This window comes from Neolamprologus multifasciatus, chromosome 20 (assembly GCF_963576455.1).
Source record: "Neolamprologus multifasciatus chromosome 20, fNeoMul1.2, whole genome shotgun sequence".
Classification (NCBI taxonomy): domain Eukaryota; kingdom Metazoa; phylum Chordata; class Actinopteri; order Cichliformes; family Cichlidae; genus Neolamprologus; species Neolamprologus multifasciatus.
In genome coordinates, this window is record NC_140458.1 from 34,938,803 (window position 1) to 34,960,436 (window position 21,634).

The following is a 21,634-nucleotide window of genomic DNA, read 5'->3' on the forward strand; positions in this document are numbered from 1 at the left end:
ATTGTCACTTCTCTTCTTAACCTACCTTCATCAACTCATTCCTATAACTTCATCGTATGGCTCAGCAGCTTTGTCCCTCTGTAGCTACTACAGCTCTGCACTTAACCTTTGCTATTAAAATCAGCACCAGTGCACTTCTAGATTATTCAGCATTTTCATTCATTTTTATTCAATTTACATATGAACTTTACAGAATAACTTACAATAAAACAGTTAAATTAAGTGAGCTATTGTCTGGTAGATGTGTTTATGTGATGTGTTTTTTATAAAAAAAAAAAAAAAAAAAAAAAGCGAGGACACCTAATTAGTCTTCAAAAAAAGACCAGTTAGTACTTTAGTTGTAGTGCTGCTGTGGGTTCACATGGTGGTGCAGTTTGCTCACCTAAAATAAAGCACATGCACTCAAGGGTCCCACAGAAACCCTGAGGTCAATGTGTGTCAGGCTTGAAGTGTGTTTGCTTTGGTCTTATATACACACAGAAGTGCAGACCCACAATAAACTACTATTACCTTCTTTTTTTTCTTTTTTTTAACTTTTTGCTGATTTAGGTTTAAAGTAATTAACTTAAGCAATTAAATAAGAATGACAATAGGATGCCCATATAAGTGGTAGAAAATAGAAGAATATTTAGATTTCCATTTTTGACACCAAAACGTCAGATTTACATCAACATAAAATCAAAATAATCATAATAAATAAAGTAGATGTGTTAGAGGTGTTTGGCTGACACCAGTGTTGGGGAGTAACGGAATACATGTACCGCCGTTACGTATTTAAAATACAAAATATGAGTAACTGTATTCCGTTACAGTTACCGTTTAAAAAGGTGGTATTTAGAATACAGTTACTTTGTTGAAATAAATGGATAACACGGCGGTACTTCCCTGTTTCATATTGTATCGGGTCAGGACTGTTTGGGTTTTGTTTGACAGCTACGTTCTGTTGTTCCAGGCGGCAGCGTTACGGTTGCCATGGTTACAGGGTGCCGCTCTCTCTCTCTGTGTTTCCTGGGTGAGAGAGGCCTTTTTGTTGTTGTTGTGCTAAGCTAACAGGCAGAATGCTACAGGTATAGCTCTAAAGAATGTAGCATCATGGGCAGTGTAGTCCGTGCTGCAGGGAGAATGGACTGCCATACACGTTATGTGTCTGTGAGCGAGGGAGGGAGAAAAAGGAAAAGTACGAGCTGTCATCGAGCAGAAACGGGAGCTGGAAGCATGTAAATATAATAATAACCACTGCAGCCAAGAAGAGAGCCTGACGAGCCCAGTTGTAAGTAAGCTATTAAGACTCGACTGTACACCGTGTTCGTGTTTTCCTCCAAAAACAATAAGTTCTGTTGGAGCAGCCTTTCAACGCCTCTCTCTGTCTCTGCTAGCAAAGTTGACCCAGACAACAAAGTAAAGCTAGTTTTCGGCTACGAGCCCGACACGAACCCACCGTATTAGTCAGAGGTCCCTTTACTACGGTTCGGAGCCGCGGACCTTCAGTAACAGTAATAAATCACAGCAATAGTACATTCATGTAGTTGTAAACAGCATGATAATATATTAAGTAATCCAAAGTATTCAGAATACGTTACTCTCGTTGAGTAACGTAACGGAATACGTTACAGAATACATTTTAGGACATGTATTCTGTAATCTGTAATGGAATACATTTTAAAAGTAACCTTCCCAACACTGGCTGACACACATGAACCACGAAGGAGAGAGATGAGAACATTTGCACATTTGTGAAAAACAGCACAAAAAATTAACAGACTACTCAGTGATATCATCTTTATTTAAGACTCTTATCATGATTTAACCCATTAAATGCTGAAGCAACAGTTCAATAGTAACACCCCCCCCCCCCTTTTTTTTTCTCTTGCTGTTTCTATAAATCAAATTTCCATTTGAACGTTTTTATTTTATTTTTATTTAAGTTTTACAATTATTTTTTGTTGTTCACTCAAATAATGAAATACATTTGTAATTTGTCTGTTTATCTAGATATTAATAGATTTAAGTCAAATTTATTTATAAAGAACATTTAAACAAAGCTTTCACTGACTACCTATATACACAAATGTGTATGTAATTATGTAAAACATGGACACAGAATTAAGAGGCCATCGGCAATAAGCAAATGAATAACAACTACAACAACCAGCAGAGGACAGCAGGAGACAGAGTTACAGAGGTAACAGCAAACAGGAGATAAGTGGGATGGAAAGAATAAAGATGAGTTTTGAGCCTGTATTCTCAAAAGCAGAGATGAAGGGTACTCCTTTTGTGTTAAGGTGCAGCCAATTTCACAAACGTGGTGCAGCAGCTGCAAAGCTCTGTCACCTTATCGTTTGAGGCCTGACCTTAGGACATGTAAGAGAGTTTTGCCAGTAAATCTGAGAGACCTGGGAGCTGAACATAAACAAACGACACTAGTGATATAAACTGGGGTCTGTCCATTACGAGCCTTAAAAGCAATCAGTAAACTCTTAAGCTGAAAATGGACAGGAAGTTGGGCCAGGAGTAGAGTGTAGTACACGTACATGTGTTTCATATATGTGGATCCCCTCGTATTAGATTCATGATTCAGTTGAGAAAGAATACCATAAAAAGATAAAGGTGAGTGGTATATTTACAGTAGATGAGGCCTTATAATTAATAGATTTCATTCAAGATATGGATTTTTTAAATTGATCCTGTTTGCTGTGTGGACAAAGTGTGTTTGTGTTTTTTGTTTGTGACTCTATCCAAAATACAAAGGATTTGTTTAAACCTCTTCACTGGAGCACTAAGTCTCAGCAATAAGTTTGAGGTACACCTCCAAAGGGTATGTGAAGTCTTTCGAAAGGAAAGCTGTACCCCGAGAGATCGCACACACCAAATGATCCAGTGCAGAGATATGATATCTGGTACAAAGGGACCAATTCTGACAAAGAAGAGTTTGAAAAGACAAACACAAAATGAAGAACTGAAGAATGAGCATAAAGACAGGGAGGAAAAATACAATCAACTAGAGGAGAATTTTAATACCATTAAAATTTAATTTAATGGTAAATGGCCTGTATTTGTATAGCGCTTTACACACCCAGACATCCACCCATTCACACACTGGTGGAGGCAGCTACATTGTAGCCACAGTTGCCCTGGGGCAGACTGACAGAGGCGAGGCTGCCATATCGCACCATTGGCCCTTCTGGCCATCACCAGTAGGCGGTAGGTGAAGCATCTTGCCCAAGGACACAACGACCATGACTGTCCGAGCCGGGGCTCGAACCGGCGACCTTCCGATTACAAGGTGAACTCCCAACTCTTGAGCCACAATCGCCCCCTCTTAATAAAGAAAAGAGAATAATTTGGTATAACTATAAATACCTGAAAGAAGAGAAGAAAGAATGGGAAACCATAAAAAATTGGAGGGTGAGGAAGAGCAAAAAACAGAAAAAGAGGGGAAAAGACTTTGATGAGAAATGTCAGAAAAGATGTCAAACCTGGTGGTGCCAGTATATCTTGACTATTTCATGACCTTCAGTGAGATATCATATGGTATATATCAGTATAGGCTGACTTGCTATTGGCTCTTCCTGTATAATTAAAATACTTTTTTCTTTGTGCTTTGATATGAAAAACAAAAACAAAAAACAACCCTTCTTGATGTTATATAGTTGTGGAGGGCATTTTAGTACAGTAGCCTGTCATGTTCAAGAAACCAGTGATGATTTGAGCTTTGTGACGGGGGTAGACTGTAATTATCAAAGGATAGACATCATCAGCAACAGTACTCAGGAAGCTTGTGACATTGTAACAATGCTCAGTTGACACAGGGAGGCTAAAGGTGTGCCAAGAACGTATTTCTAATCTTATGTATCCACTTCTGTTGTCCTGTTTTGGTGAGCCTGTGTGAACTAAGCCTTAATTTCCAGGAGTGGCACATGGTGTGGTCTTCTGCTGCTGTAGCTTCCAGATTACATGTTGCACATTCAGAGATGCTCTTCTGCATACCTTAGTTGTAAAGAGGGATTATTAAATTTACTGTTTCCATTCTATCACCTTGAAGCACTCTGCCCGTTCTCTGCAGACCTCATTTTTACACAGAAAACTGCTGTTTATTAGATATATATATTTTAGGACCATTATCTATAAACCCTAGAGATGGTTCTGTTGGGAAATCTCAATAGATCAGCAGTTTCTTAAATATTCTGACCAGATCTTCTGACATCAACAACCATGCCACATTCAAAGTCACTTAAAAATGACTTTTGTTCAGTTGATGCTTAGTTTAATTCAGGCTGTCCTGAGGATGTGTACTGGTAGCGACTTGGGGTCCTGCTAGGGTTGCCAACCGTCCCTTAAAAAACGGAATCGTCCCGTATTTAGAAACAAAAGTACACGTCCCGTATTGAGCTAATAAGGGACGCACTTTGTCCCGTAATACAGTGAGAATCAAAAGTAGTCTATAAGTTTTAATGTAATTAACGCTTTGTTTGAAAACATAATTCCCAGCCCCGCCCCTGCTTTGTGACCAATGAGCTGACAGCACACTTATGACAATTCGAGTATGACAATTCAGATTACCGCTCATCTCATTGGTTGAGGAAAGGTCGCTTGCGGAGAAAATACCGGAAGACAACAGATGACCACAAGAAAAAGCATGGCCAACAGGGAAACAAACGCCGACACTGCGGTGCAAGTCTCAGACGACAGTACACCTGAAGCTGGGCAAACACTGCGATTTTCAAACTGCACGATTGGCTCGCATGGGTTATAAGTTCGTAGGTCACGATGCAGGTCTCACACTATACCGCCCGATGCTCTGACGCGACCTGAGTCACACTGTGCCTCCATAAAATGAAGGTTATAACAGAAAATCTGTCGCTCGCTCTCCCTCTTTGTCTTTCACTCACACAGACACACACCACCATCAACTTTGCTAAATTACTAATGACAAACATGATCAGGCAGCTGTGATTGAGCAGCAATGTAAATCCAACTATTTTCACGGTTGTTGTGGTCGTGATAATTTGGTGATGCCACATCGAAAAGGCTCGGATGAGCTTTCCAAAGTTCTACAAGTTGTGCCTCCATCGCTTGAGTCCAGATCACACGCTGCACAGCCGTGCTGCTCCGTCTTTTTCACCGACGTTTACGTGTTTGCGCGTGAGCAGTGTGAGCGGCTGCGGTGACACCCTCACGAGCGATTGATGATCGGGAGCTGGTCGTGAGGTGTTAATCGCTTCTCGTTACCCCACGTATACTACACGATGCACGATGAAGGCCAAAATCGGGCCGATCACCAAATTGGTCGCACGACTCAAAAATCGGCTCAAAATGGGCCAAAAATCGCACAGTGTGAGCCAGGCATTAGACCAGCAATGTTTGTTCCTCTCAGAGAAAGAAAAAAAAGGCTGCAAAAGTGCAGGGAAGAATGGGAAAAGGAAAACACCTGGCTGGAAAAGTGCACGATAACATCTATAAAGCGCACTGCACTGTGTGCCGGCGCACTTTTTCCATAGGCGTGCTTCTAATGGTGAGCACATGAAGAACATGAGGGGCGTGAAAGCTCGGGGAACCCTTAACCAATTTTTGTCTACCAGGCCTCGGAGAACCAGATATGGTAAACACTGGTTTGTTTGTTTTTAAACCCTCTGGTTAAGGTTAAAATGGGCATGTGCAGTGAATATCAGCGCTATGTGGCCAGAAGTGTGATAATATAATTTATTTTGTGTAATAAACAACTGCAAGGATAGATGATTACAACAAATAGATGAGTAATACATAAAAGTAATACATAGATGAATAATGATGATGAGTTATGACGCGTAATCATGGGAACAAGTGGGTTTACAAACGGGAGCAAAAGCTGAAATAATGCCTCTACTGAAGCCAATTGCACTAAATGCACTAAATGTGCACTGTTACAAGAATATTTTTCTTTCTATTGTTTTCTATTAATTTATATAATTTTAAGTTAAGCAGGACAGAGTTCTTTTAAAGAAAGATTTACTTTTATTATCAAAAGTTAAGCATGACAGGCTTCTGTTTAAGAAAGAGACCTGTTTTATTGTGTTAATGTTGTCATTTTGAGCTAAAAATAAATGGCTAAATGATTTTTGTTTCCCATGTGTTGATATCACAAAGAATACGCATCTACTTAAATCAAATTCAAGTCAAATGGTTAAAAATAATAATTTCACACAAAAAAAGAGCTAAAAAATTCACCACACTGGGAAGGGTGAAGACAACTGGGTCGCCCGGCCCTGGCCACGAGGTGTCCCTTATTTATTTCTCAGGGAGTTGGCAACCCTAGGTCCTGCTTTGTGATTGGCTGATTCGTTTTTTCCATGATGAGTAGCTGAACATATGTACCTGATAAAGATGTAGGTGAGTGCATGCCAATATGATTGCGCAAGTTAGCAGTTAAGTTATTTGGCATTTCTATTTTATATGAATTTTCTAGCAGTAGTGCTAGCTATTATTAGCACCTTAGCTGTAACCTGGGTAAGCTATATAAATCTGACAATAGTTAGCTTGTACAGCTGGTAAAGTAATTAATGAAAACAGCTAGCTAAGCTGCCACCTAGCTCAACCACAGTTCAGATTATCAGTATTTTATATGTTGGTATTTTCTACAGCTGTGTAAAAAAGCTAGCTAAACTGTGATACAAGACAAGCTAATGTTACAGGACATTAGCCAGGAGCAAAAGGATTATAGAAAACACCTTTGCTGAAGTAGTAGTCCCACATAAAGTCCCACATAAATCACTATACTGGTGAATGTAATGCAGGCTACTGTGCAAGAATTGTTCAGTTCCTTTATGACCCCCAGCTGGTAGTAAATGACTTTGATAAGGCAGAGCTCATAAGTTTCATACATTCAAACTTTGGCCACTTTGCTCTGTATAAGGGACACTGTTGACTTTCTCAAATATTCAGCATCCATATTTCTGATAAATGTAAGTATACGGTTAAAACAAACTGTAGATTATTTATGTGTTTTTGATCTTTTGAAGTGTTTAAAGTTGTTGTATTAAGCTTGCATGTACTTGCATGTAGAGTATTTCTGCAGTGCTCAGTGATCATAGAATGAGGGTCTTGTAAAATGTCAAATTTAAATGTTTTGTTGTGGTATATTTATTGTATTTTTTAAGTTCAACGATTTTTTAAGCTATTAGATTTCTTGCAGTGCTGTGCAAAAGTCTCAAGCCACCCCTCATTCCTTTATACTTCTATAGGAAAATTGGAAACCGATCCAGTGATTTATTTTGAAAGTGAATATTTGGTTTGACCACCTTTATTCTTTAATACAGCTTTAAGTAGACTTCAGGTATAGTTTGTAGTTTATAGGTTTTTTGGAGAAGGACATTCAAAGCTGTTCTTTGGATACTGGCTGACTTTTATCTTCTGTCACGATGTTCATACATTGCTTCATTAATTTTGTTGTCATGTTCTTGGAAGACCAATCCATGACTGACTGCATTCCACTGTGTGGAATTCTATCTATGTGTACTTTTACTTCATTGGCAACATGTTTGGGATCATCGCCAACCATCAGACACACTTTACAGTGTCTGATGGTTGATTCATGCAATACTTTGACCTGTGAAAATCGTCAGGTCTGAAATGTCCGAAGGAAACCTGGAGAACTACTGCTCGACACCACTATGGCAAATGGACTGGTATTTATATGGCATTTTAAAAAATGGAATTCAAAGCACGTTTTACTACAAGTTTCATTCAGGATATCACCCATGTGTTTGGTAGAATGAGGTGCTTTTGTATTAAAATAAATTACATTGAAGGCACAGAAAATATCACATGAATTGTTAAACCTGTCAAATCCATTTAGATGTCTCTTAAGGTGGGATATTAAGACACAAGCAGAAGGAGGATCTGATGATCAATGATTACTATTCTAGATTTAGCTTGTGGTTCTGTTTTTCAGGATTTTGAGCCTAAGGTAGCAGAACAAGAAGGGCTATTGATGAACCCTCACCACACAGACTATAATGTTATTTCCTACCCCAAGACAGGCCAAGAACAACTAAACTAAGAGCAAAACTCTGAAAGTTGGTGCATTTAGAAAAAAGCAGAACAGAGATGAACTGAGTTCAATAAACCTGAGCTTTACAGTATGCTCAATAGGTAGGGTTAGGTAAGCTTTTCTGGAAGATGTCGAGTTGGCGGTTTATAAGAATTATTTGGTGTGTGTGTTTGTAAGTGTGTGCAAGCGTAGGAGGTGTCTACTGATGACACGAAAGGATTAGTGGAACGGGGGGGTCGGCTTTGTTTGACACGAAATCTTCTGAACATCCCGACGTGTTTGTTTACTCTGATCAGTGTTTGTGTTGTGCACGCATCTGTCGTGTGTTTCTGTCAGCCTCCTATCCGTCCACTTGACTATGTCTGTGACTGTGTTTGAAGCCAAATTCTGTAACAATGGCTCCGCCTTCCCGGCGGTCTTACTGTACCGTCTGACATCCATGTTCGCCATCTTCCTGCCTGGTCAGCCGTGACCCCGTATGAGCCAGACGCCCAGACAGCAGGACCTGTGCGTGTTCCTGCTGTGCGTGTTGGAGGGAAACAGTGCCCCCAGATAGCAGCGTGCATGTGTAAATGTTTATCAGTCGACGTGTCAGTGCATTGTGTGTTTGTGTGCATGTGTGTGTCAATGACCCAGAGAGACAGCAGGGCCAAGAAATGACTTAAATGGCCACAGCTGCATTTCCATGGCAACAGGGTGTTTTAATAGAGGAACATTATGGGCTAGAGCGCAGGGTAATGACCGCTTTGGCTGTCGGAATGCCTTGATCTTATCACCATGGCAAGAGGGGATGCTCCCACTTTCTGATGCTCTAATAGCCCCAGCTCTAATAGACAGGCAGGCTGGGCCACTGGGGTCACCCGGAAACACAGACCTTCCCAAAACACTCACAAACCAGTAATGCTGCTTGACTTTGTCCGTCATTTGTTCTGGTTTAAGCGTCTACCTATTATAGCGCTGTCTTCCTGAGAAATAGGCTGCATTCTGCAAGCGTTTTTGTGATGGAAATGTAATCAAAAGGCGTTTCTTCCAGCAGACGAGAGGACGAAACAAGGGGATGGATGAGGAGAGAGCAGAAGAGAGATAAGAGCTTTGCTGAAAACCTGTTTGTAGAAGAATGTCCTGTCACTGTTTTGGCACACACACACACACACAAACACACTCATACTTGCTAACCCTCCCGAATCTCACACAGCTCGAGTATATACACGGACAAATCCTATAAGTCCATTTGAATACCACGACGGTCGTCTTCTAATCTGTTTGTTTGAAGCTTGTGATGAATCTACAGTTTTTCAGCGGACCCAGCACAGGCCTAATATCCACACTTATTTGTTCATGTTAAGGGTTGAGTTATTTCTCCACACAATTGGTTGGATGCCAGCAATGGAGTGTGTGTGTGTGTGTGTGTGTGAGAGAGAGAGAGAATGTGGCTCTTTATCTCACTCAATGAGTGAGTGGAGGTTGGTTGTAAGGCCATCTGTCCCTCTCAGACACCTAATCTGTCTCTGTCACTGTGCGCACACACACTTAAATGCTTGTGCGTACCTATAGAAATGAAATATCCTCTGCAGTGATGCTGCCTTCATTAGATGCACCATCACTGGACTATGTGGTGCTACTCAGACCATAAATGACTATACAAACTAACACAAGTAAGCAGTATTTCATTTGAATTTTGTTGTAATCAAATGAAAGTCTCTGTCCTTCATACTCTCAGACAGACGGTGCTCAGGGTGAGAGCTGTGCTTCTGCTGAAGTGTCCCATTGAGTTTGGTGAAGTGGACTTATCTCCTACCATCCCCTCTCGCATCACACTCACTACTGGATCCAGACAGGGCTGAGTGCCACACTGATCCTGCCCTCCTCACACCAGAGAGGCCTCTTTCTTCTGGGCTCGGTCCCACACTCAGACCCCCTCAACCTACCACCGTCCTTACAGTTGTCAGAGTGCTGCATATCGCCAAAGGTAATGACCGTGTGTGTGTGAGGACTGGACAGTCGATGGTTGTGATAATGATGTCTGGAGATGCCAGATGATACTGTTTTTTTCTGACATGACAGTATACACACAGGGCCTGAAAGAGGCATGAAGAATCCTTGGTGCTATAGAAACCAGCCTTAGCAATCTCTGCAGACTTTAGCAGATAGCATTTATCAGACTATCTGAACAGGGTCTGCTCTAAGATTCCCAACCACGCCTCCAGTGCTTGCTTCTTGGGTAATTGCACACGTGACATGCAGATTCCACTCATATTTGCAAAACAGGGTACATATCGCACCCACAACATTTATAATAGATTCATGGATTGATTCATTTACACCAATTTTGCATTTTGGATTTTCATATTAATCACATAATATTGGATGTGCTGTGTTTGTGATTTTATTGGCCCTTTTCTTCTTACATATTGAGAAAGAGAAAGAGATTCAGTCAGTTCTAAAACCATCATATCCTACAGAAAATATGTGACTGAAACAGATTTGATAACATACAGTAAATCCAACAAAAATGCTCTTTATGCCATCCAGGATCCCTCTGATCTCTAATTTGTAAAATAAAATGTCAATCTTAAAAAAATAGAGGTCATATAAAGACTTGTAATGTACTTTCCTTTTAATCTTCCTCACTCTTGACCAGAGATGGGCAGTAGCGCGTTACTTGTAATGCGTTACTGTAATCCGATTACTTTTTTCAAGTAACGAGTAAAGTAAGGGATTACTATTGCAAAAACGGTAATTAGATTACCGTTACTTTCCCGTAGGAACGCTGCGTTACTGCGTTACTAAAACCGTGATTTTTTTGCGAGAATGTCTCATGACAGTGACGTAAGCGAGTGCGACGTTCGTGACAACAGCTGTGTGCAGATCAACAATGGATCATATATCGAGTGCAGAGAGAGTATGAGCGTGCAGCGTTTAAAGCGTGGAAGTACTGACCTTACTTTGAGTTTGATTCCATAAAAAGTGACAAAAACATTAGTGTCCGTTGTGCGTGGGAAGAAAACTTCTTTTTACAGAGAAAAAAACCCTAAACTTCCAAACAAGCAGCGAGTAGCTACGACGTAATGGGAAACTCACAGAGAAACTCGCGGATTCTTCCACTGACCGCTGCACACCTGCACCAGGGTAACCCTCCGCCTATCCTACTCCTGCTTTACAGGTGAAAATAGAGCAACAGGACCGCTAGTCTTTGACTTTATTTATTTTCTGCTGTGTTTTACTTGCATCTATTTGAAAGAGTGAGTGTAAACACTATAAATATTTTATTTTATTTTATGTGCTGGAATGTGCAGAAAATAGGTTTAAATGTTAAACTAATTTCTTCCAGTCAGAGAATGTTGCATATAATTAAATTTTTGCTTGTTGCATAAAGTTAAAAGATTAAAACTAATAAAACAAGTTTTAAAAAGAGACTTTTCCATTTGATTACATTTTGTATGATGATTATGTAGAAAAAGTAGAATTGGGCTGAAAGATCTATCACTTTATCACCTATTCAGGTTGTAAATCGTGTTTTTAAAAAGTAACTAAGTAACTAAGTAATTAATTACTTTTGAAAATAAGTAATCAGTAAAGTAACAAGATTACTTTTTGGGGGAAGTAGTCAGTAATTAGTTACTGATTACTTTTTTCAAGTAACTTGACCAACACTGGTCTTGACTTGGTCTCCCTCTTTTCTTCCTGTCTAGCAGTTCCATCTTCAACATCCTTCACTAATATACCCACTATCCCTGTTCTGCCCATATCCAAACCATCTCAGCTTATCTTTCTCTCTTTGTCTCCAAACTGCTCAATCCTTTCCATTTGGGTCATAGAAATTTTAGCATTTTCAGCTCAGGCTCATGTCCTTCTGTTGGTGCCAATATCTCCAAAGTACGTAATTGAAGATCTCAGTACCTTCTGTCCTTCTGTCACAAATCACCTCTGATACTTGTCTCCACTATTTCCACCCTGTCTGTCTCTCATTTTTACCTTTCTTGCGCTCTGTCCATTGACTCCAGGAAATTAAACTCATCCACCTTCACTTCCTCTGGTCTTTCCGTCTTCACTCTCTTTCACCTGCTCCCTAATCTGACTACAGTTCATAATGTCATCTGCAAACATCATAGTCCAAGGATGCTCTTGCCTGACCTCATCTGTCACCATGTCAAACAAGGTGGGGCTCTGATCAGATCACTGATGTAATCCCATCTGTCACTCCTACTGCTGACAGTACCACAGCTCCTCTTTTGGCTCCCTATTATTTGCTTTCTCTAGATCCACAAAGACAGAGTGCAACTCCTCCTTACCTTCTTTGTACGTCTCCATAAACACTCTCAAAGCAAGCATCACATCTCTAGTGCTGTTTCTCAGCGTGAAGCCACACTGCTACACGCTGATCGTCTGATTCATCGTCACCTCTCTCACTAACTACCAGTAAACTTTTCCTCCAGGAAAAGTTTCTCAGGCTTCCTCTCACTCAGAGATTGTGTTAAACAACCTGGTTATTTAACCTAAGCATGAAAAATATTCTTACAAACAGCAGTGTGGGAGGTCCTTGCTCACAGGACAGACAAAAATAGCTGTTTGAAATACTGCAACTGTCCACCTTCACTCACCCCCCACACGCACACAGTATATACAAACACTAAACCTCACATGTCAAATTAAACAAAGAAGATAAAAATAACTAAATTTAATAACAAATGCTATTTAATCTCATGACTTAATTTGTGTAAATCTCCACATGTGAAAAAGCTAACCTGGTTTTAAAGAGAGTCAGGAAGTTACACAGCGCAGACAAAACAGCCTGGTTCCATGTAACCAAAGTTGTGTGTGTACAGTTTAGACAAACAAGATAGTGCTGTCGAAACATGAAAAAAATATTTTATTATTTGGTTAAAAAAAAGAAACATTTAAATATTGGATTGTTAGTAATGTGGTCTGCTGTCAAATGTTGCTTAAGACTATAAATAACCTGAGACAGGTTGTCGAACTGAAGAAGATTTGATCCGTCCATACACTTACTGACCTCTTTATTAGGTCCAACTTGAGGGTGGACACCCTTTTGGCTTCAGAACCATCTTGATTCTTCTTTGCATAGATTCAACAGGGCGCTGATTTTGGTCCACATTGACATAACAGCATCAAGCAGTTGCTGCAAACTTGTCAGCTGGTCATCCATGATGCAAACTCCATTTAACCTCATCTCAAAACTGCTCTCCAGCTCTCAGTTCAATAACTCAGTGTCCTGAACTCACTGACATGTTCAACAAACCAGTGTGAGATTATTTGAGCTTCTCTCCTGCTAGAAGGAGTCATTAGAAGATAGGTACACTGTAGTCTGTGGGTGGGGTGGCTGTAGCTCAGGTGGCAGGTCAGCCACTAATCAGAAGATCGGTGGTTCGATCCCACGCTGCCTCCTGGCTGCATGCTACTGCAAGATACTAACCCCATGTTTGCCTACTGGTGGTGGTCAGAGGGCCCGGTGTCCGGCAGCCTCGCCTCTGTCAGTGCGCCCCAGGACAGCTGTGGCTACAACGTAGCTGCCATCGCCAGTGTGTGAATGGGTGAATGACTGAATGTAGTGTAAAGCGCTTTGGGGTCCTTAGGGACTGAGAAAAGCGCTATATAAATGCAGGCCATTTACCATTTAGTCATATAGGGATAGACATAGTCAGGTAACATTACTCAGGTAGGCTTAAACAATGCTCACGTGGTAATATGGGGCCAAATTGTGGCAAGAAAACATCCCCTTATGGAATATCTAGGCCCAGGATCGATGTGCTGTTCATTCAGAGATGCTCTTTTCCATACCTTGGAAGTGGTTATTGGAGTTACTCTCGCCTTTTTATCGATTGAAAGTAGTCCATTCACCTCTGACCTCTGGCATCAAAGAAGACTTTTCACCCAGAGAACTGCTGCTCCCTTTTTTGGACCTCTATGTAAACCCTAGAGTCAGGTAGAGATGAATAGAGATGTGAAAATCCCAGTAGATCAGCATTTTGTGAAATACTCACACCAGCACATCCAGCACCAACAACAATTCAAAGTCACTTAAATCACTTTTCTTCCTAATTTTGATAGTGAGTTTGAACTTTAGCTTGGCATCTTGACCATGTCTTCATGCCTAAATGCGCTAAGTTGCTGCCATGTGGTTGGCTCATTAGATATTTGCATTAAAGACGGGTACCTAATGAAATCAGTATTAGCACTAACATCTGAAGCAGGAAGAGCTGCACCTACGCCACACAACTGTTCTAACTTTGCTGCACAATATGCAGTTTTGCAGGTGTGTAGTGCTTTGTTAACTCCCATCAGTGCTGCTTCTAACTTTTCAATCTTTGCTTGCTGCACAGGTTATGCAAACAGTGTCTGGTAGTGTTGCTTTTTTCCCACCACTGAATGCAATTTTTCACTCGCAGTCTTAAAACAAGTTTTAATGTTAAGACTAGTAACTTTGAAGTGGCTGGTTGGTGAGGTTTTATGAGTTTTAAACTATGCCATGCAAGCTATTTTAAGCCATTAAACTCAGTTAGTCTAAGAGACTTCTGGGAGAAAATGCATATTTATTATACGGGCGTTAAGCTTTTTTTTCATCCAGCTCACAGCAAATTAGCATAGCTCCCAAAACATCCCAGTGGTTTGGTTTTGTTTTTTTTTAATAATGCTCAGATCGTATGTTGGAGCATGTCATTACTCAGAGTGGATGAACATGGTTTCATGCCATAAAAGTTGTTTTTACGATACATACAGAATGTTACTTTTAGGAAATTGTTTTTATGTCATTTTCGTCCACATCTAAATTTAAAGAAACTATGCCTTTGAATTAAATTATGTCTTTGAAGTAACCTGGCATTCTTTTCATTAAATCCAGTTGTAAGAAGCATTTACTCTATGCATAGTTAATTTATCCGTTTTTATTTTAAAGCATGGCTGCATGTCTCACTTTCTTCCTTCTGGTTGATTGTCTGGCACTGTATTTATTTGTCAGAATGCATTAAGCAATTTGTTGATTGACTGGCACTATAGAGTAGGAAATTTTAAGGTCTCACTCTCCCTTTCTCTGTTTAAACGATAGTGGTATATTGCAGCTGGATATTCACATGGGGGGTAATTATACTTTCACATTCTCCCAAACACTTCAAAAGCAAAGCCCTTTCAACATCACCTTTCACTTATACTGTGCAGTGCCATCAGACTGCATGTTCTTGGTGCTGTTGTTGTGTGCGTTCTGGCTCTCTGTGTGGTAAACAGCTGTTGGTGTGTGCTTTAGTGCCTGATAAACACATTAGACTGTTGTTTACTCTCCTCTAAACTATCCCAGTTCAAACACTTGATAGATTTGGATCTCTTAGCCAGTAATGAAGATGTGAGTGCGCTTTATCTTAGCATTGTACAAAATCACGCTACCCTCTCGTGTTTAACACGTGCATGCATAAAAGTCATGTGCAGTTAACATCTATGCCTCCATGTTGCCAGAATGGAAAACGTTTCTGATATGTCTCAAATAATTTTCCAGCTTGCAGCTTTCTTAACCGTAATATCGAGGCGTCCATCATGCAGATGCCATAAATTCAATTCTATGGCCCAGTTTTAGTGTTTGCATATAGTCATGTGTTTGAATAGAGCATGTGGTGATTTAGTGAAGTTGCACGCTGCTGCACAGGTTTTGCAACTGTGAAACATATATGGAGGATAAGACGAAATGATCTTTTAGATAATTTATCAGTTGCATGTAACACTATGGGCGTGAGTCTGTGCATGAACAATGTATATACAACACATTCATAAGTTCCATGTGTTATGCATAATGTATACTAACTATAGTGCTGCTGGCTGGCCCTACACTCTCTGCACGAGAGGAACAGTTTTCCACTCTGAGATGGATCAAAACAATGTCAGTAGTTGGCTGTAGTTACTGGAGAGAGATGTAGACACAATGGAGTATTGCCAAAAGTAGGTGTGGTGTGCCCCTGCCTCTGGGGCAGACTGGGTGCAATTTAAAATACCACCACTCTTTCAGGCACTGGGGCACCAGTCACAATACAAAGCTTCTATTTCCCACCTAAACCTTTATCTGCAATAATGCAGGTTGTTGTACTGCGTTATGATGTCATCTTTTCCTCACTGCTTTAGTTTTGAGTTGTGTTTTTAAATTTCCAAATAAACTATGAATGTTAATTTAAACAACATTAAACTGATTCACTGTTTAGCAGTAAAACTACATCCTCTGATTTTCATTAATGTTAAATTATGAACAGTCACTTTAAAGCCTCTCATCTGCTGCTGTGGTTCAGGACGAAATGCTAGATATATGAGATCAGGCTCCAGGTTTGGTCCGGCAGCGTTAGGATTAAAGCTGGGTTAAGCTCGTGTGAAAGCTCTATTATACTTGATTGAATTATCTCCTTACACAGAGTGGGAGGCCGGAGCATAAACAAGCCACTCCGAGCAGGCAGAGGGACAGATGAGTTTCCGTCTGTTGTTTTTGTTAGAGCAGCACTTTATTGTAAAACTGAAATGATATTGTTCCTGTGGCAGCTCTATGTAAATGTTTCGTGTGCAGTATTCCTCCATTTCATGCCGAGCGCTTGCTCTGTTTACCACTGTTTACTGAGCGATAGGGGCTACTGTAGCGTGTCCTTGCTCCTGATCAACTGTCTCAATGTGGGTAGAAGGTGAAATCACGACAGGCGAAGCAGGGAGGCTTGCTGCTTCTGCAAATGGCTGTAGCAGGAAAAATAAAACAGACATGAAGCTAAAGATAATGTCAGGTTTCTGTGATTGTGTGTATGGACCAACTTCTGTGCCAATGCAAATTTACAGAGTGTTTGGGGAAAGAACATTGGATCAATGTGCACCTCAAAACACAAACAACAGCCTCCCACATTCCACATGGAGAGTGTTTGTTTGTGCGCTCGGAGTTTGGGATCCGTCACATGGCTGAACTTGTGTGTATCTTCAGTGGTTTGTGTTTTTCAAGGTGAGGACGACCGGAGACTGACAGAGCGATGTTGACTCCAGTGACTCGACGCATCTACACCACTCTCAGCATCAACAAACACACAGTTGTGAACATGTTTGAGTACAGGTATACACTCCAGTAGATGCTTTTACTTTCTTGCCACAGAGGTGTGGGAAATGGGAGCATTGTTGTTGAGATTTTTTAAAACAGAGGTGTCCAACGTAAGGCCCGGGGGCCAGAATCGGCCCAGCAAAAGCTCCAATCTCACCCAGCTGAACGACTTTGAAAAATGTCAAGGAGGGCATAAAGTTTGGATTTTAAACTGTATGTTTAATATGTTTTTCAGTCTTTCCTGCTGTTAAAGACCCACATGGACATTCATATTACACCAAAGTGATTAAGTAACATATAATCAATTAAATGAGGGGAAAGTCATTAGGGGTGAGTTTTAATAATCGATTCATCGATTAAAATCGATTCTGGCTTGGATAACGTGAAATCGATTCATTAAAATCCTGAATCGATTTTTTTATATAAATTCCAGAATCTCAGGTGAAACATCACAAAATTTCAACAACCACCAAACATTTAAAACAGTAAATGAGAGCAGGAACACGGCTTCTGCACAAAGACGTAAACACAAAGCGCAGACCTGCGGATCAGAATCAGTGAGATGTCGCCTTTCTCACCCTACAGCACGGACACGGTCGGGGCTGAAAGCCGACAGCTCGCTGATTCTGATGTTTCGGCGGGTCCGCGCTTTTCGTTTACGCCCTTTTTGCGCTGATTCTAAAGCTGTTAGTTTGATCTCTCTCCAAACAATATTGACCGAACCAGCAGCAAAAGAAGATCCAAACTAAACTTCACATAAACATCGTCATGAACTCACTCTGACTTTTGCTGTTTTGCTTCCACCACAATAAAATCACACTTCATGCACAGCTCTCTCTCTCTCTGTGTGTACTTCAAGAACAGTTTCCCGTCTATCCCCGAAATCTGTTTTCTGCATTATTCGCTTGCTTGTTACACACAAGACTACCATTGTTTACAGGCTGTCGGACGATGTTTTTTTTTCCCTTTTACTTACTTCCGAAAAGAAAACCTAATTTCTGCCGTTCAATAGGCTTCCGAACAAATTCAAACTTTTTGAAATTATACAAAATGCAAAACGCTGTGTCTCTAATCAAACCGCTGTAATTTCAGAGGTAATGTTCATATGTTGATTAATGGTTTTCTTTCATTTTTGATGTACTGCAGAATATTTTTACAAAAGTCCAGGAAAATCACCTTCATGTTTTTCTGTGTTTTATCTTCAGCTACTTTGACACAAAGGCCTCTGCTGTGACGCTCACACCTTTGATAAAGTCTGGAAAGTGTCAGCTTCCTTTTTATAGATACAAAAATATATAAATGTACTGATCTGAATTATAATATTTCTGACTGTCAAAATTTCCCAGATTCAAATCGAATTGAATTGAATCGGAATCGAATCGATTCTAGAAATCAGTGATGATACCCGGCCCTAAAAGTCATGTTTTTCCACTTTTGGCTATATAAATTTGTTTTTCACATTTCCACAGTAAAATAAATAAATAAATAGGAATTTTTCTGTGAATTAACAGAAACTTTTTATAATCACAGGACAGTAATTTCACACTACTAACAAATGTTTCTCAGCTCAACCAAAGCGTTTCTTTAACATGTAGAAAAGCTGGGATTATTGAAATTTCACTTCTTTTTATGAAAATGAGATATCCCAGAGATTAAATGTGCAGTTAAACTACTTTACCTCAACAAAAAAGGGACTTTTATAAAATCAGATTGGACGGTTTGTAACACTAGATATTGTTCCCACTTCCAGAAGTCTGAGGAACAAGGATAGCTTTTTGGCACATCACATGCTAATTAGAAGTCGTGCTTGTGTGTGCGCTCCAGGATCTATCCGTCAATGCCACTCAGGTAGCCACGGTATCACTGTTCGTGTCAGCATCAGCGTGTGTCAGCTGGTATCACTCATTGGTATCTGTATCTGTGAGGCCGACACAGTTTAACCCTGACCCTGTATCTCTCCCATTTCCCACACCTCTGTCTTGCGTGTGTATTGTCAGCCTAAACCCTCAGATTTCCTGGTATGTTGGTGGAATTTCGGCTATTTTTCCAGGTCACTGTTGTTTGTGCCTTGCGAGGTGTGTCTGTAAATTCCCACACAGGGAGGGAGATAAACACGCTCTCACTGTCACACACATATACAAACCTCGTCACGTTGCGGCCCACACCTTGTACGGTGAAGAATTCACAGCGACTAACTCTCTAACTGTGTGACTCCGGCTCAGCACTGAGCTCTCGTCTGTGTATTCTTCAAGCCAACACTAAGCTTGACTTCTGGCCCAGCAGTCAGGAGTTAAATCACGAATATATTAGTGATGACAAATTGATGATGGACCAGGTCAAACAAGCTTTCTGCTCTGGAAAATTCCTTTAGGTCCACTGACTTGCAAAAGCAAGGGAAATATTGCATCTACAACAGTATGTGTGAAAAAGTTTAGAGGAAAGTTTTGTTGCCAGGATTGATTTGGCAAGCCTCAGACCAACGTGTTGACTATAGTTTTTGCGCTGCACTGCTGTACCACAATGCATTGCAGTCACTCAGCTACACGAGCGGCTGAGCAAAGGCAGCAGTTAGTGAAAAATTGGACAATTTGGGGGGTGGAGGGCAGTTGCAGTGGATCTCAGCAGATAAATCTTTAATGTCATAATCCCTTTTTCCACTTACATCAATTCATACTCATGCTTTCTGTCTTTACACTCCTCAGGCAGGTCTCGGGAGGTCACGTAAATATTAGTTCGAGCTCCCTAACAAATCTGCACCTCCTGCTGCTCCCAAAGGCCCTCCAATCCAACAGTGTTTCTGCAAAGCTACACCATGTAATACCTAATGGCTGACACCCACCACATCAAATAGAGGCAGAGCGAAAGAATAAAAGATGAGTGAAGGAGTTGACAAGAGTGAGCGGCTCACTGCAGGCCAGATTTAAATCCAGCAAAGCAGGTGTTCTCCTGAATAGCTTTACCTCATCGCTGGCCAGCCTGAGGAGAGCTTAGCTACATGAGCGAGCTCTTAATGTTCAGGAGGTGTCAACAGGCAGCAAATCGCTGCTGGTCATTCACAGTGCCAGAGCTTTTTCTGTTAATACGCCTAAACTTTATGACCCCCGACCTTACTCGACTCACATTAAACCTGAGAACAGGTTCTTCTGGCCTTGAGGCGTAAACATCCCCCTGCACACATACACAAACACGATGCATTGGTCATGATCGGTGAGTGACACAGTAGGAAGGACCGCCAACACGCTGAGGGTTTTACCAGACAGGTGATAGGGTAGTTCAGGGAGCAGTGATGGGGGGCTATGCAAGCGTGCAGGTACGTACATGTGAATATGTGTGCAAAACAGATCGCATGGCCGACACCCAGACCACCCCCGAGGTGGATCTCTGGCTAGATTCCCACCAACAGGACGCCTGTATCGGAGGTGGTCGAGGGAGGGGGGAGGTGGATGGAGGGCGGTCAAAGAGATGCGCCACACGGGGCGGGTAATGATGATGAATTGTGAGGAACGTAGTTTTGCTCAGATTAAGATCTGCTGATAAACACGCCTGCCAGGTCTCTGGGTAACCTTATACATTTCTTTCTCTCCTAAATCTACCGGTTTAAGTCGGCGTCTTCCTCCCCACCGTCGTTGAAATCGCTCTTCCAGTGTAAGCTTAAGTTCTGCCTATCTACCTCTAGCATGAGTGTTCACGGATATATATGTAACCGGAGTTCATTCTCTATTCTCAGAGTTGTTGTCATTCGGCTCCCAGAGCTCAGACTGACACGCATTACAGCCGCGGCAGAAGGTTTATAAATCTCTTTAACTGTCAGTACTGAGACACAGGAGGAGTTTTTTGAAATTTAAAATTATTTTTAAACACAAAATTTAGAAAATGTGAAAACAAAAACTGTAAAAAAATCCAAAGACACTTACAGCAGCATTTTTCATTATACCAGTTTGAAAACTCTCTGCTTTTTAAAGAGAAAATGCAGAAAATGTAGCTCGATCTGAGCAGCGCCTTGTGACTTTACCACTAAGCTCCTCTCAAAGCAGTGATCCAAGTCAGGCTACTTGGCCTTGTGGGATTAACGGATAACTTTGATTTACTACAGCCTAGATTTTATGTTGCAGCTTTGGCCATTGTTTGTATTGATTTTGATAATAGCCCACTTAAGTTAATTGCTGAGAACTGGAAACATGGCAAGCGCTGCTACAACAGGGGAAAAGGGGGGGGGGGGGGGGGGGGGGGGCTTCTTTATTTGGAAGTCAGAACACGCTGGCACACCTGTAATGTCAGTAATCATGAAATAATTCCTTGCTGGACTGGAAAACCAACCACCTCCACAAACTTTCCTCGAGATGAGCAGAGCAGTCTCTAAAATGTGACGGATCTTTACAAAATTGTGTCCTACTTTTGGTTTGTTTACTTTGGCTATTCTGCATCTTACTGTTTGTGTTAGTTAAGCTACACAATTAAAAAAAATCCTAAATGCAGTAATTAATTTAGTGAGTAATCCTAACCTACTGTGCCAATAACCAAACAGGAAATGATCTAAGCTGACCAAG

General features: G+C 40.9%; 1 protein-coding gene and 1 long non-coding RNA gene across 2 annotated transcripts in view; one reads left to right on the forward strand and one right to left on the reverse strand.

The window, feature by feature from the left end:
* Positions 1-276: 276 nt before the first annotated feature.
* Positions 277-21,634, forward strand: part of LOC146495448 (uncharacterized) — a 22,981-nt gene continuing 1,623 nt past the window's right edge. The window contains exons 1-3 of the long non-coding RNA XR_014871546.1: positions 277-4,308; positions 6,293-9,995; positions 16,995-17,102. This is a non-coding gene — a long non-coding RNA (uncharacterized LOC146495448). The remainder of the gene's footprint in view (positions 4,309-6,292; positions 9,996-16,994; positions 17,103-21,634) is intronic.
* The window catches only part of LOC146495449 (protein Wnt-2b-A), a 15,199-nt gene continuing 14,558 nt past the window's right edge, over positions 20,994-21,634 (reverse strand). Inside the window, exon 5 of the mRNA XM_085146003.1 lies at positions 20,994-21,634. This exon is cut by the window's right edge and continues 2,213 nt beyond it. The gene's annotated coding sequence lies outside the window, so the exon portion shown is untranslated.